The sequence below is a fragment of the Musca autumnalis genome, unplaced genomic scaffold, assembly GCF_047663935.1.
Source record: "Musca autumnalis isolate F117 unplaced genomic scaffold, ASM4766393v1 scaffold_5, whole genome shotgun sequence".
Classification (NCBI taxonomy): Eukaryota; Metazoa; Arthropoda; class Insecta; order Diptera; family Muscidae; genus Musca; species Musca autumnalis.
In genome coordinates this window covers 108,198,275-108,213,159 of record NW_027412088.1, presented here as the reverse complement: position 1 = coordinate 108,213,159, position 14,885 = coordinate 108,198,275, and the positions used below count along the sequence as shown (strand labels likewise).

At 34.5% G+C, this 14,885-nt stretch overlaps 1 protein-coding gene across 5 annotated transcripts in view; it reads left to right on the top strand.

Moving 5' to 3' along the window:
• The window catches only part of sano (CABIT domain-containing protein serrano), a 711,482-nt gene that overhangs the window by 174,835 nt on the left and 521,762 nt on the right, over nucleotides 1-14,885 (top strand). For 4 of the 5 annotated variants that reach the window (XM_073957408.1, XM_073957405.1, XM_073957409.1 and 1 more), the window contains one exon: nucleotides 9,851-9,873. The gene's annotated coding sequence lies outside the window, so the exon portion shown is untranslated. Of the gene's footprint in view, nucleotides 1-9,251; nucleotides 9,318-9,850; nucleotides 9,874-14,885 lie in introns of all 5 variants that reach the window. The other variant, XM_073957415.1, reaches the window with a different exon arrangement.

Here is a 14,885-nt window from a genome sequence, read left to right as displayed (position 1 = left end):
ATTATTTTCTTCTTCCATTGACAGGCTTTGCCGTTGGAATACCCCTACTAGAAGCCGATATATTCACAAAGAAGAAAACTTTGAATTTGTCTCCAAATGAGTTTTTCTCCATTCCGACCCCTACATATTATCCGACTTTCACCAAAATCAATAGGCTTCTTCCTCTGTGGGTCCCCCATCTACCCCCAAAAATTTCGTCACTATCCTATCAAAATTCCAACTTGTAGCGTGATTACAAAAAATGGAAATATTGGGTATATTACTGAATCTTGCAATATCTCGGTTTGCTCACTTACGCCAACATACTTTGTATCAATATAAACGAGATCTTTTCTTCTTCCATTGACGGGTATTCCTTTTGGAATACTCCAACCAGAAGCGGAGATATTCGCATAAAAAAACGTTGACTTTTCTCCACATAAGCTTTTCGCTTAGTCCGACTCCTGAATATTATCCGACCATCACCAAACTAAATAGGCTTCTTCCTCTGTGGGACCCCCATTAACCCCCAAAATTTCGTGACGATCCGATCAAAATTGCGATTTGTAGCGTGATTACAAAAAAATCGGAAAATGGGATGCATTATCGACTATTGCATATCTCTGCTGTTTGACAACCTACGACAACCTACTTTACATCGTTGTAAAGGTGATATTTTTTATTTTCCTTGCCAGGGTTTGCTTTTGATATACCTCTTAAAGAAACAGAGATATTGGCTGTAAAATAAAATGTTGACTTTTCCCCAAATAAGTGTTTGCCCAGTCCGACCCCTAATTATTATCCGACCATCACCAAAATCAATAGGCTTCTTCATCTATGAGACCCCCATTAACCCTCAAATGTTCGTGACGATCCCATCAAAATTGCGACCGGTAGCGTGATTTCCAAAAAAATAGAAAAATGGGATGTATTACCGACTATTGCGATATCTCCGTTATTTGGTTACCTACACCGACCTAGTTTGCATCATTGTAAAGAGGGGATCTTCTACTTTCAGAGCCAGACTTTGCTTTTGGAAAGTTTTCAACCAAATCTGTGATATTCGTCAATATAATTAAAATCGCAAAAATGGAAATTGGGGTTTTATTTGCTACTATTGTGATATCTTCGTTGTTTGATCACCTACGAGCACCTGCTTTACATCATTAAGAGGTGATATTTTCTACTTTCATTGTCAGGTTTTGCTTTTGGTATACCCCATATAGAAGCTGAGATATTCGCTTTGGAAAAAAACGTTGTCATTTTATCCACCTAAGTTTTTTGCCCTTTCCGACCCCTAAATATTATCCGACCATCACCAAAATCAATAGGCTTCTTCCCCTCCGGGACCCCTATTAACGTGCAAAATTTCGTGACGATCCGATCAAAATTGCGACCTGTAGCGTGATTACAAGGTTTAGATGGACAGACGGACAGACGGACGGACTGACGGACGGACACACATAGCCAGATCGACTCAGCTCGTCGAGACATTCATTTTGGTATATATAAGTATGGGTCTGCGACCATTATTTCGATGCGTTACAAACTTTTTGGCCAAAACCAACTTATAATACCCTCCCCACATAGTGGTGTAGGGTATAAAAAACGAAAAAAATTATAAATTTACTCTAAATAGTATCAAATATTGTTTATAGGATCCCACTACGTGTAGTTATGAAAAAATATATACGTTTCTTGTTTAGTAAGTGAATATTAAAGCAAATATTTACCACCCGTGAAACGTAGTGTAATGGTTGGATGCGTGGGACTTCGGTAGACTCCTAATTTTTCAATGTATCTCTAAAGGCCTAACAGCTCAACTCGAAAGAGAATTAATTAAATATCACTATAAATGGCCTTCGCCTTAATAAGGCAAAAATAAAAAATAAATATTTATGTTGTTTATGAAAATATTATAATATTTATTTATTTATTTACTTGAACACCTGCACAACAAGATAAAACTTATAATTACAGTACAGGTTTAATTGTATCATTAACTATCCAATTTACTATTTAATAATTATCTTATTTTAATACTATAATATTACAAAGGTAATTTAAAAGCATAAGTTAAAATAATTAAATCTATAAATTTTAATTTAACAGTATGTAAATATTCCAAAAAAGAAAAACAATGGTTATTAAAGGAATTATATAAAAAAATTAGGCACGAAAAAGATTGAAAAGTTGTTTTTTAAAAGAAAACGCGTTGCTGATGGTTTGAATTTGTTTGAATTTCGTGGGGAAGAGAGTTCCAAAGACTAATAGAGTTAATGTAGAACTGCCAATCAGATACTGTGAATCGACGAATAAATGGAACTAGTTTTTTGCCTCTGAAGGACCGTGTAAATTGTAATTTCTCAAAGAGATATATTGGTTTCTTCTTAACAATAATTTTATGTAGAAATAATAGAGACTTTATCCGCAGAAGTGTATTGAAACTAACACCATAAAGGGACTGTGCAAGATGAGACACATATTGATTCTTTTTTAATCCATAGATATAACGAATAATGTTGTTAAATGCAACATTCAGCTTCCTCTGGCTCAATGAGTCACAGCTTGCAAAAAGTTCACATCCATAAATTAAACTTCAAATCCAAAATAAACAACGGCTTTTAAATATTTTTTTTGCAATTGTAATGTAAAGGTATGTGAAACGAATTTAAAATGTTCAGTGTCGCCAATGAACTGCGCGTTTTTTAATAATTGATGCCCTTATTTGTTGATTTTTTATAGGTCATTTTTCACAATAAATGATGAAAATAGTTGTGAGTAAGATCGAGTTGGGCTGTGTACCTTATCATATCATAACAAGGGGAAAGTTTTTTTACCAATTTCCATCGAAACATCCTGCACATATTTGCACTTTTTGTTTTAATGTGATATTTTCTCTTGCAAATATGTACAGATTTTCTTTGATTCAGAATGTCAGAATATATAGTATAGGGCCACTTTCTGGTGTTTGGGTATAGTTAAGAGTCTTGATGTATTCTAGGACCTATAGTAAAATTGTATGGTCAAAAATTTTCTAGAATTTGTTGATCTGATTCCATTACATTTTATAGTAGATTTTAAAGATTTGTGGAAAAGGGGACAAAAAAAAAACTTTTATGACTCTTACGAGGGTTAATTTTGATAAGAAAAATATTCCTCGCATTCTTGTCAGTAAGGTTGGCAGTAAAGTGGAAGGATTCCAAGTGATCTTAATAAAATAAAATTTGTAGAATATTTAAAATGATCACATTTTATAGGATAAGGGACCAAAAATACCCCTTTAATGACCGTCCGAGGGTTACAAATATGAAAAATTAAACCAGCGACCCGAAACATAAGAACCCAAGGTTAGGTCATTTAGTTTTAATTTCCAGGTTTTTCGTAAAATTGGCCACTGGACCATTATATCAGGAAACATGGACTTGTCCACGAAACACATGTTATCGCTGTAAATAGACACACTAGGAATACGTATGTAAAAAATTTCCAAAGGATCCTCGAAGCCTCGTACCCCAAGTTGTGGACTAATAGGGCCCACTTTTGAACATAAACAAAGTTTGGACGCAGTATTTCGACATCCAAAGTTTGAACCAAATCGGTTGTTCCGTTATCGCGGTAAACAGGCACACTAGGAATACGTATGTTAAAAATTTCAAAAGGGTCCTCGGCGGCTTGTACCCCATGTTGTGGACTAATAGGGCCCACTTTTGAACATAAACAAAGTTTGGATGCAGTATTTCGAGATCCAAAGCTTGAACCAAATCGGTTGTTCCGTTTATGAGATATCACGTATACCAGTTTGGCGAATATTTTCGAACTTTTGTGATGGAGGTACCGGAAGAAGTTGACCTATAAACACCAGCTTCGAATTGTCTCTAATATTCGAAAAAATATTTCAATATGAAAAGTGTGGACCAACGAGGCTCGAGAGTAGTCGTACGCACCAGGCCTTGAGGAGCCTTGAGTGCAACCTGTTGAAAGATTAGACAAAGGGTAGCAAATAGTAGAAATCGAAATTTTCGAAGTAATCACCTCGGAGTATGTACTTTAAGAAAAACGCAAATGCCGGTGATTGAAATTTGTTGTAGTTTGTATAATATACTTAATTTCGAAAAATGGTGTCTTTATATTTAAAGATTATTTATTTTTTTCTGAATATTTACAACAGTAAATCATTTTTTTTTAATCAGCACCTCCAAGCTACACAGTGGATCCACTTGTATGGAGAAAGTGACCAAAAATATTTAGAGTGTATAAATCAGTCCAATGCGCCGGTTACAGCTTTGTGCTGCTGAGAAGAGTGTTTTAAGAAACCACGAGCGTAATATTCTCCCCCCCTTTCCCCTCTGGAGGGGGTATACGGTAAGAATTGTTTTATGTTATTAATACAAATTGACATGAACAAAGGTCCCGATTATCTTATGATGCAAAAATAGGCTTGGGGAAACAAAAACAATCTCCAAAACAACATAAAATCCATCCAATTTAGCGGATTAAAAAAATCAAATTTTTTGTCTGAAAATTGGTAAAATTTTTAATATAGATCTTATAGCGTCCTTCCTCGTAGGCACGTACCGCCAATGTAAGACAAATTTGGAAGAAGATTTCATCATCTTGCCACTGATACCAATTATGTTAATGTACGTGGTCAGATAGCAGAGTTACACGCTAATATATCCATAGAAACCCTATTATAGGGCAGCTTTAGTCAGCGCCCCACCCCATAGTCTGGCACTAGATGGCAGCTGATTTTAATACTGAATAAACTTAAACCAATGACCTACTTTGGAAAATTATTCCCGAGGTGGGCACTGGTGTGCATCATGACTAAAACCTTAGGTCAAATTTAAGTATATGATAGAATTGGCATTACAAAATACACTAAGAAAATAGAATTCCACAACACGCTAAAACACTATTTTTTAATGAAAATTAAGCTATTACCTCCTCCTTCATATTTGAATATATTTACTTACACTTAAAATATAGGTTGTACTCACAACAAAAAATATTAGTCAAATGTTCCGACTTTTGAAGTTATTCTTAAGAAGATCGCTTTCGAATGAAACAAAAATTAATATACTTTTAAAAAGGTCCATGCCATAGCTGTCAGAGTTGCCAGATGTTGTGCCAAAATGTTGACATTCATTTTTTTATTTTTGGCCAATGCACGATGTTGCGAGGCAACAAATCACTGGGGCAAGTTAGACCTTCCAAATTTTGTACAGATGTTTATAATAGGCTTAGAAACTAATATGCCAAATTTGGTTCATATCGGTTCATATAGCTCCCGTATATATGTTCGCCCGATTTCAAGCAATTGATGGACCAAACACGCAAATTCTGCCCAATTTTATGCGATTTGGAAAATACCACGGAATCAGGACTACAAATAAGTTTGCCAAGTTATATTGAAATCGGTTCAGATTTTGATATTGCTCCCATATATATTTTCGCCCGATTTTAGGTATTTGGGCACCAATCCCGCTATGTATGTCCAATCTTGATGAAATTTGAAATGTGTGACGGATTTTGGTCTAGAAACATTTTTGGCAAATGATATTGAAATCGGTTCAGAATTGGATATAGCTCCCATATATATGTTCGCCCGATTTCAGGCAAATGATTGACTATGCATGCAAATTCCATCAAATTACAATAAAATTTGGAAAATGTTACGGAATTCGGACTACAAATAAGTTTGTCAAGTTATATTGAAATCGGTTCAGATATAGAAATAGCTCCCTTATATACATTTCATGGTTTTGTCTGTGGTCTGTTATAAGTTAATAAAATGGGTTCCAAATTTAGTAAAAATCGGCTAAGATTCCGCCACAAAAGTCAAGTTTGTCTGCGATATCTTTGAAATTATATATTATTATATATATATTATTATATACGTCTATTAAATTATCCGAAATCCTATTGATAACTTTAATGGGTTTCCGATTATTCTCCAACCAAAACATTAAAATGTCCATATTTTTAAGTATTACGACATCTGAAATCAGATTTTTATGAAAAGGCGCAACTGGGCGCAGCTAATTTTTTCACAAAATGATAGTACACGTTAATACCTTTCACCACATATATATAATATCCTAGATCTACCTAGATCTCAAAAGTTATACTCCAGAGAACACATGGATAACAAAGCAAAATACTCCAAAAAAAGACATAACATCTTAACTCAAAAATACATTTACCACAAATAACATTTTTATTATTTGTTAACACTATCTTATTTTACATACCCATTGAAGAGCTTTCCATGTTTAAACAAGTAAAAAAGTATCAGTCGGCTTTGCCGACAGAGATATACCCTCAGCCTGTGTATATTGAAACAATTTTTTTCCAAAAAACGCATGTATTTAGGGAGTTTTAAGAATTTTGGGCGTTTGAACTGACAAAAATGTTGATTAGGATTTAATATCAAAAGTTTTGCGGAGGAGATACTAAAAAGAATGGATCTCCAGCCACTACATATGGTACCATAGGGGTTTTTTAGAACTTCAGGGATGTTTGCTCAAGAAGTATGAACTTGCCCCTGAAACAACTTTTACCATCGCAATTGAGGCAGCAATGCAAGTTGCTTCAACAAAAATCAAAGTGATTCGAAAGCAGGTCTTAAAGTGAACATGTATCCGAAATTTTGAGTGGGAGGTACCGGATGGAGTGGACAAATATAGTCCATATTTGAACCTGATCTATATCTGGTAGATATATTAGGATGTGTAAAGTATGGACCAATTCGGCCACTCTCTTCAAGAGTTATCGTACGCACAATTTTTCCGAACATTTTTGAACTTTTGTGGGGGAGGCACCTGAAGGAGTGGACCGATATGGCTTATCTTCGAACTTAAACTATATTTGGACAAAATATTACTAAGGCCAAACTTTGGACCGAATCGGCAGTTATTTTGCCTTCCAACCTCCTCACACGGTGTCATAGGGGTTTTTTGCAACTTTCAGGCTATTTTCACGGGAAGTATGGACTTGCCCCTGATGAAACTTATACCGTCGTATGGAGGGCAGTGAATACAAGTTGCTAAAACAAAAATCAAAGCGATTCGAGAGATGTTCCTAAACTGAACTTTTCCAAAATTTTGTGTGGGAGGTACCCGACGGAGTGGACCGATTGAGTCCATATTAAAACCTGATCTAAGTCTGGTACACGCTCCACGATGGGCAAAGTATGGACCAAATCGGTTACACCCTTCAAGAGTTATCGTGCGTACAAATTTTCCGAACATTTTCGAACTTTTGTGGGGGAGGTACCGGAAGGAGTGGACCGATATAGCTCATCTTCGAACTTAAACTAAGTTTGGACAAAATATTACGAAAGCCAAAATTTGAACCGAATCGGTTCATACCTTCGAGAGTTATCGTGCGCTCCAGCCAGCCAGACAGACAGACAGACGGACGGACATTGCTCAATCGACTCCAAATTGTCTGAAACACATTTCGTCCAAACATACTTGGGGTCTAAAACCATTATTTCGATGAGGCACATTTTGCCCGTATGAAAGTGTATATACCCTTCATAGCCTAAAGGCTGAGGGTATAAAAATATAAAAATGTTGAAATGTTCTTATTGGCGCCTAAAATATTTATAATGAATGTCGGAAAATTATGCATAAGAAAATATGTCACCATTGCCAGATCAGTATGTCGCAATGTGATGTTACCAGATTGATTTATTTTTTATTTCGAATCGAAATCCGTTATTATTTTTTTCAAATTGTTCACTTCAAAAATTGACTTTTTGCCTCGAAAACCTGCTATTGGCCCCATCGTGCAATGTGTGGATCCACTGCACACTGGTTCCAATCTGCGACAAAAATCGATAAATCGATATCAGCAAATCTCTGCGACAATTCAGCAAATTGTCTCTAAACATATCATATTTTAATATTCCAGCACTGTTTTTGTAATTTATAACGATATTTAACAAAACAAAACAGAAGAAGTTGACATTTACGTATGATCTCTTAAAAAATTTAAAAACATCAGTAAGGTTGTGACTTCTTACAAGGCAAATAACTCAAAATTGAAAGTATAAAATTATTTTTTTTTTCGAAATGGAAGTTTTAGTACAAGGCTTCCTAATTACTTTTACATAAAAATATGCACACATTATTCGCATAAAATGTGCTGGAAATCACATTTTTTATAATACTTTTTGCGGATTTTTTTTCCAAGTCCTAAAAATTGAGGTTAGTAAAACTAACTTCGCCATTCTTCGCCACTCTCCAAATTTTTTGAAGAATGTTCGTAATAGTGTGAAGTTTACAAAAAATTTGGTTCCAGCTGCATATATTTGCATTTCCGTGCGTGACTTTAAAAATACTGACGATGCCTCTGGTCGTTTCAGTGAATATGCCGTATTACTGTATTCTCAGTTTCTTCTTTGTTTTGTGTTTTAATTGTTTGTTTTAATTTTTTTCTTAAAAGGGATCTTTTTGGATCTACTTATGAGTGTATTTTTTACATTTGTATATTCTTGATATATGTATGATGCTACATAAAATATGAAAAAGAAGTTAAAATGTAAAGTACGGTGGCACCGAACTTTTTTATATCCCCTACCATGAAATACTCTGACCTCAAATGGAATAATTTGTTTCTTTTCCTGTCCACGATACCAGTCGGAGACGTTCTTTGACCACTAAGAACTCCAAATAGCAAATTACAACCAAGTCGAACCGAAAATGTAGATAAAAAACCTCAGAATAACTGAAATAGGGAGGTACCGTAATATGAGGGCTATACCGAAACCTGGAGCTAAGACCACAATTTTTGGCGCAGAAGATTTTTGATCATTGAGAACTACAAATGGCAAATTGCAACCAATTCGGGCCGAAACTGTTGATAAAATCTTCAAAATACCTGAAATCGGGAGGTACCGTAATATGAGGGCTATACCGAAAACTGGACCTAAGACCACAATTTTTGGCGCAGAAGGTTTTTGACCATTGGAAACCCCAAATACCAAAGTACAGCCAATTAGGGCCGAAAATGTAGATAAAAGCTTCAAAATACCTGAAATCGGGCGGTACCGCTAATGGGGTCTGTAGGAAAAACTGGACCTATATTGATGATTTTATGGCTAAAATATTTTTGACTTATTTTTAGCATATACTGAAAAAATCAGATTGATCCGACGATTATAAATATTTTTGTCGCACCTTCCCATACAAGTGGGACCACTGTGCACTGTGAACTATTGGAAAATTTAAATTAAGTACTGTTTACTTTAATTTTTCCAGAATTTTTGACGACAAAAACAAATGCCAAAAAAATCGAATTAGCAGTCACGAATAAAACATTCGGATGTAAGTACCCTATAATGGTCAACAACAATAAAATACTAAATTGTTTACTATTTTTGGGTTCAGCTAAATGTGTAGAATTAGACACCATTTTTTACTTTCATATAACTTATAGTTAGTTTGCGGAATTTTGCGCCGCTAGATTTGAATTTCGCCCACAGTGCGTCATTCGGACTTAGAGAAGGTTAAATATCATATCATTGAAATGAGAAGTCATTATGGAAAATAGTTTTTTTTCTGAATGGTATATTTTTTTTACTTAAAAATATATATACCTAATATACATCGAAAATGGAAATAAAAATATAAGAAATATACGGAATTTTACATTATTGCTGCTGCCTTATATACTAGGTCTACCATGGACTCCATTCACTTCACTAATTTAGAGTATAATGACATTTTTATGTTTACTTTTATGGTTCGAATTGGCCTAATTATTGTAAAACAAATCTCTGTTCCCATTCTATATGTTATATTGTTTACACACATTTATTATATTTCAACTATTAATGTTTGTTTTCATTTTTTTGCAGATAAATAAATCTATTTATAACGGGTAAGTAATTTTGTTTATTACCAAATTTATTTTGCAAACTCAGAACCAGGGTTTCGGAGTCGGAGTCTACGAGTCGGAGTCGAGCAATTTTGCTGGAGTCGGAGTCGGAGTCGGAGTCTGAGTCGAAAAAAATAACTCGACTCCGACTCCGGGCAAATTTTTTCCCACGTTATAAAAATATAACATTAAATTTGGAACAAGAAAATTGTTTTAAAAATAATTATTTATTGTAAAAGAAAGGTATAAGAAAATATATATGCAAATTATATATTATACTATGTTAAAGGACAATTCACAGGATATTTACTATCCTCTGAAGTGTAGTCTATTCATCCCATTTTGTTGATCCAATTGATTCGTTACATTTTTGCAAACAAAAGTAAAGTTCTATGGCAATCGAATTAAGATTGGACCTTTAATCAATTTCGTCAGAAGTCTTACAGGTCTTCTCACAAAGGTATATTGGTATTCTCATCTTGTCTTTTATTAAAGACATTGTGGTCTCTATGGAAAATCTTACTGAATACCCTGTGACACAAAATGGAAGTTAAGATCTGGGGGAGGACAATTCCTTTTGGGAATGAAATTTCGGAGTCATGACATAATGATTTTTTTATTGAGTCCCATCAATCATTGAGAAACTAGCTTTATATCAAAAATGTTCCACCGAAAATTACGTTTTCATTGTCCTTTATCAGTTTTATCCGTTACTTTCTCAAAAAAACGGTATGTTTATGTATTTCTCTAAATTTCGCATAATCTATTAACTATATGTATATCAAATTCGGGTGGTTACGCCACTGAATTAGGCATCATAAATTCGTTATTGGTCAACGACAGATTTATCCCGCCATAACTCAGAAGTCTGACAAACGGCGAATCTTTCTTCTAGGATTCATTATATACTCAATGAGGGCTTTAGATGTAGACATTCAAATAACCGGATCTGTCCGCCAGGAACAGATATAGTTCATATGTATCCGAGTTTTCTACACAGTCAATAGCATATACGAAATTCAATGAAATACATAATCATAGAGTTTTTATGAGAAAGGGTCGGGCAAAAGTGACAAAGGACAATGAAAACATGAAAATATCGATTTCTTGTCCTAGTGAACCGAGCCTACATACAATTTTCCTAGCAACATTTTTGTAGAATATTTTCATGCACGAAATCTCATCGTGTGCTAATTTTTTAGTTCCAGAAAATATCCACCTGCCTACGTGCTGGATGGTGTACACTATATATCTCAAATATTTCAATAAAATTATCCACTCCACACCAAAGTTCAAAATATGAGCGCTGAATTTTAGTTTAGGGGGTGATCCCTACTTATAAATTTCAGAAAAAAGTAAAAAGTTTAAATTGCTTAGAATATGTGGTCAAATTTTTAAGTCGACCTGAACAATATTGCCTTAGTATGAGCGTTGGATGGGATCAATTTATTTTAATTTGTATGCCGCATATAAACTGTCTTTTTCTCGAAATCGGCCACAAAAATATATGACAATTGGTTTATTAGTTTACTAGAGTTGGCACCGCAAAATGCTTTAATAAAAACAGGGTTTCGTAGACGGTTTCAAAACTTCGTAATATTTTTCTCTTTCAGATGATTAAAAATATCTGCCAAAAAGTTACATAGTTTTCTCGGAAAAAATCATGGAAAATGGCTTTTATTGAGGTTTACAACTTGGGGTCTCCTTTAAGGCTAAGCACACTGCTGGCTTACATCCAGTTTGAAACTTGGTCATGAATTGCTTATAATTTATATTGCCTCTTCATTTTCACATATTTTGAAAGCTTAAAGATTTTCTCACGCGAGAGAATTCCGTCCAGAATATACTCGAGCAAAAAAAGGAAAACCGACAAAAACATTCTAACTTTGGTATTTTTCAATGCAAGCTTCGGCAGAAACAATATTAAATGCCCTTTCTAATGAATATGTAAGGAAAAACTAATACATTACCCTATATAGGCCAAAATTTTTCATTTTTAGTGGTAGAGGAATTCACTCTCGGAATCGACCCGGAGTCGGAGCCGGAGTCGTGAAAAAAACTCATCTGGAGTCGGAGTCGAGCCAAAAATACCTCGACTCCGAAACCCTGCTCAGAACATAATTGGGTCACTTAGCACACGACGAACCAATAATGGCTAATGCCAAACAAAAGTTTTCAGTATTGAAAACTTCAATGTGTAAACGAAGTCAACAAGAATTTTGGCGTCATTTTGGCTCATTGGCTAATATGGTCAATGGTCGACCATAAGTAAGACATCATATTATGGCCAATCACCAAAAGAAACAGTAAAAAAACAAGCCGACAATGTAAACAAATATGCCATGTCTTAGGTGAAAATTATAAACATTTTTATTGGCTTTTAATGCCGGCTACCAAGTAAGAACGTGTTTGCTTGCACTGATTGACTGATACAAGACAAATGAGAGTTCTGAAAATTTTGTAAACAAGTGAAAGTAGTATTTCAGTAGTCACGATATAATTAAAATAAATCCATATAATGTATTGTCCAATTTTTGGTCTTATCGACTAAAACTTTACATTTCTAGATGATTAGTCAATCGGTACATTTATTAATAGAGTTGTGCCAAATGGAATTCTCTAGTTCACTACGCAGTTCCAATGGCCCACATCATTTGTATGAACAAACTGCATATACGTAATATTACATGTTATATTTTATGACTTTACTCATACGTTTTAGAACTAGTACAGTGAACTAGGAACTGGATTATCCAAATCTAACATTTAAGTCTAAATACAATTATTGAATTGTCTGATCGTTCTTAGGTTACGATAACTAATAATTTTATGCTCAATGAAAGAAATATGCAAAGTGGAAATAACACCCTTTTATAAATACAGTACACATTTTAACAATTTTAGATTCTAGAATTAAATTAAAATTTAATTTGTGAATATTATTTCTTTGCTGAATGGAAAACCATCCTCCGTATTGCTATTTATCTCAAAAATATAATTCTACACGTTATCTCCCCCACACTATACAATTAGTTAATTATGCTATTAAACGTAATATGACATTTTGCACTTTGTTAAATTAAATTCTAACTACTTTACAAACAAACAAAAGGAAGTCATCAGTCTCATGGTATTGTATCATCACCACCACCAGAATTTACAGTTTAATGAGACTACTTAGCTTTTGGAATGATTCGTTGTGTGCTTGTCTTAACATTGTTGTTGTTTGCAGCAAATGCTTCATTTTTGGGTGTAGTGATTGATAGACAACAATTACGGGTTTTCCCACCTAGACACAAATTGAAACAGTCAGAGCTCTCAAATTCACTAAACATCAACCAAACTCAATACTCAAAACAAAAAGAAAAAAAATAACTAATGAAATTGACAAATAAACACAAACAGCTCCAAGTGTGCAGTCTCAGTTCCCTCACATGGAAGTGAGTTCACGTAAATAATTGTATTTAATAAATTGCAAACGTTTATTAACTTTTTTGTTTCTCTTTTGGTTTTGCTATCGTGGAAATTTCAAATCAGTTTGAAATAGAATCTGAAAGTGAAACAAAACAAAAGCGTTGTTGTTGCTGAATAGAGTTCGATATGTATTTGTCTAGTGTAACATATAAAACAAGTAACTGTTTACAAACTAGAGCCTAAAGCATAAAGCTGTTATTTGATTTTTTCTTAAATTTGGATTCAGAAAAAAAGATACATTGTGGAATCGTTGACGTTTGGCGTACGCTGAGTTGCCCACGCTACCAAAGATTTATTGCGCCTTATAATGTGGTGATATTATGCTGCTGATATCGACTTTGCCATGCTATACATATAATTAAAATAGCTATGCTCAACTATATAGCAGCAGAATATGTCAATCGATATTGAACTTATACAACCGATATCATCATCGTAAGCCATATCCAGCCCATAACTTTGGGCAGGTTTTTCACTAAAGCATAGTACACACGGTCCAACAAAACTGACAGTCAACGTACTTTTACGGCAATTTTCTGGCAAATAAAAACTTTTTGTTAGCTAAAAATGATTGAAATACAACATTTAAGGTATAATTTAGTGATTAGGAAAGTAATTATTCAGCTAGACTTTGATATTAACAAAATAGACCTCGATGACTGTCAGTTTTGTTGGACCGTGTGTACTATGCTTAAAGCTTTGGAACGAAGTGATTGATCAATGCCTGCCCTTCTCTTCAGATAGAAACATTTGATCTAATATGACAGCCTGCTAACTGGTATCATCTTCTGTGTGCTGAGATTAAAATCATCGGTTTTAACTAGATGATATCTGATGGAATTAAATCTTTATATATACAATTCAATTGCCGTTTGTTGGTAATTGAATCAGTTGAAAACGGCTGGAGCGATTTGGATAATTTTTCGTGGAAATGTTAGTCATAGTCCAGTTTAGGTTTTTATGCAAAGAAAATATGGCCACGCCCACTTTTCCGCCCACTTTTATAAATATGTGATATCTACGAAACTACTCAACAGATTTTCCTGAAATTTTCAGGGAACGTAGAGTGATGGCCCCCGGTTGAAATAGGCTACATATTTGGTTGAATTTCGGATCGGGCGGGGTACCTCCCCTATGCCCTATTTTTGTAAAAATGCAATATTTGCAACAATTACAAATGTATCGCTTTGAAAATTAATTTCCGAGTCAATGGCGATTGTGTCTCCGACCTTACGTGCTTATTTGGGGCATTAAGACTGGACAACGCCCACTTTTTTAAATATGTTATATCTACGAAACTACTGAATCGATTTTCCTGAAACTTTCAGCGAATGTACAGGGTTGGTCCCCGATAAAAATAGGCTACACATTTTTGGACTTTCGGATCAGGCGGGTACCTCCCCTATGCCCTATTTTTGTAAAAATGCAATATTTGCAACAAATACGAATGTATCGGTTTCGGAATTTATTTGCGAGTCAATGGCGATTGTGTATCCAACCTTACGTACTTAGTTTGGGACTTAAGATCCGACCACGCCCAC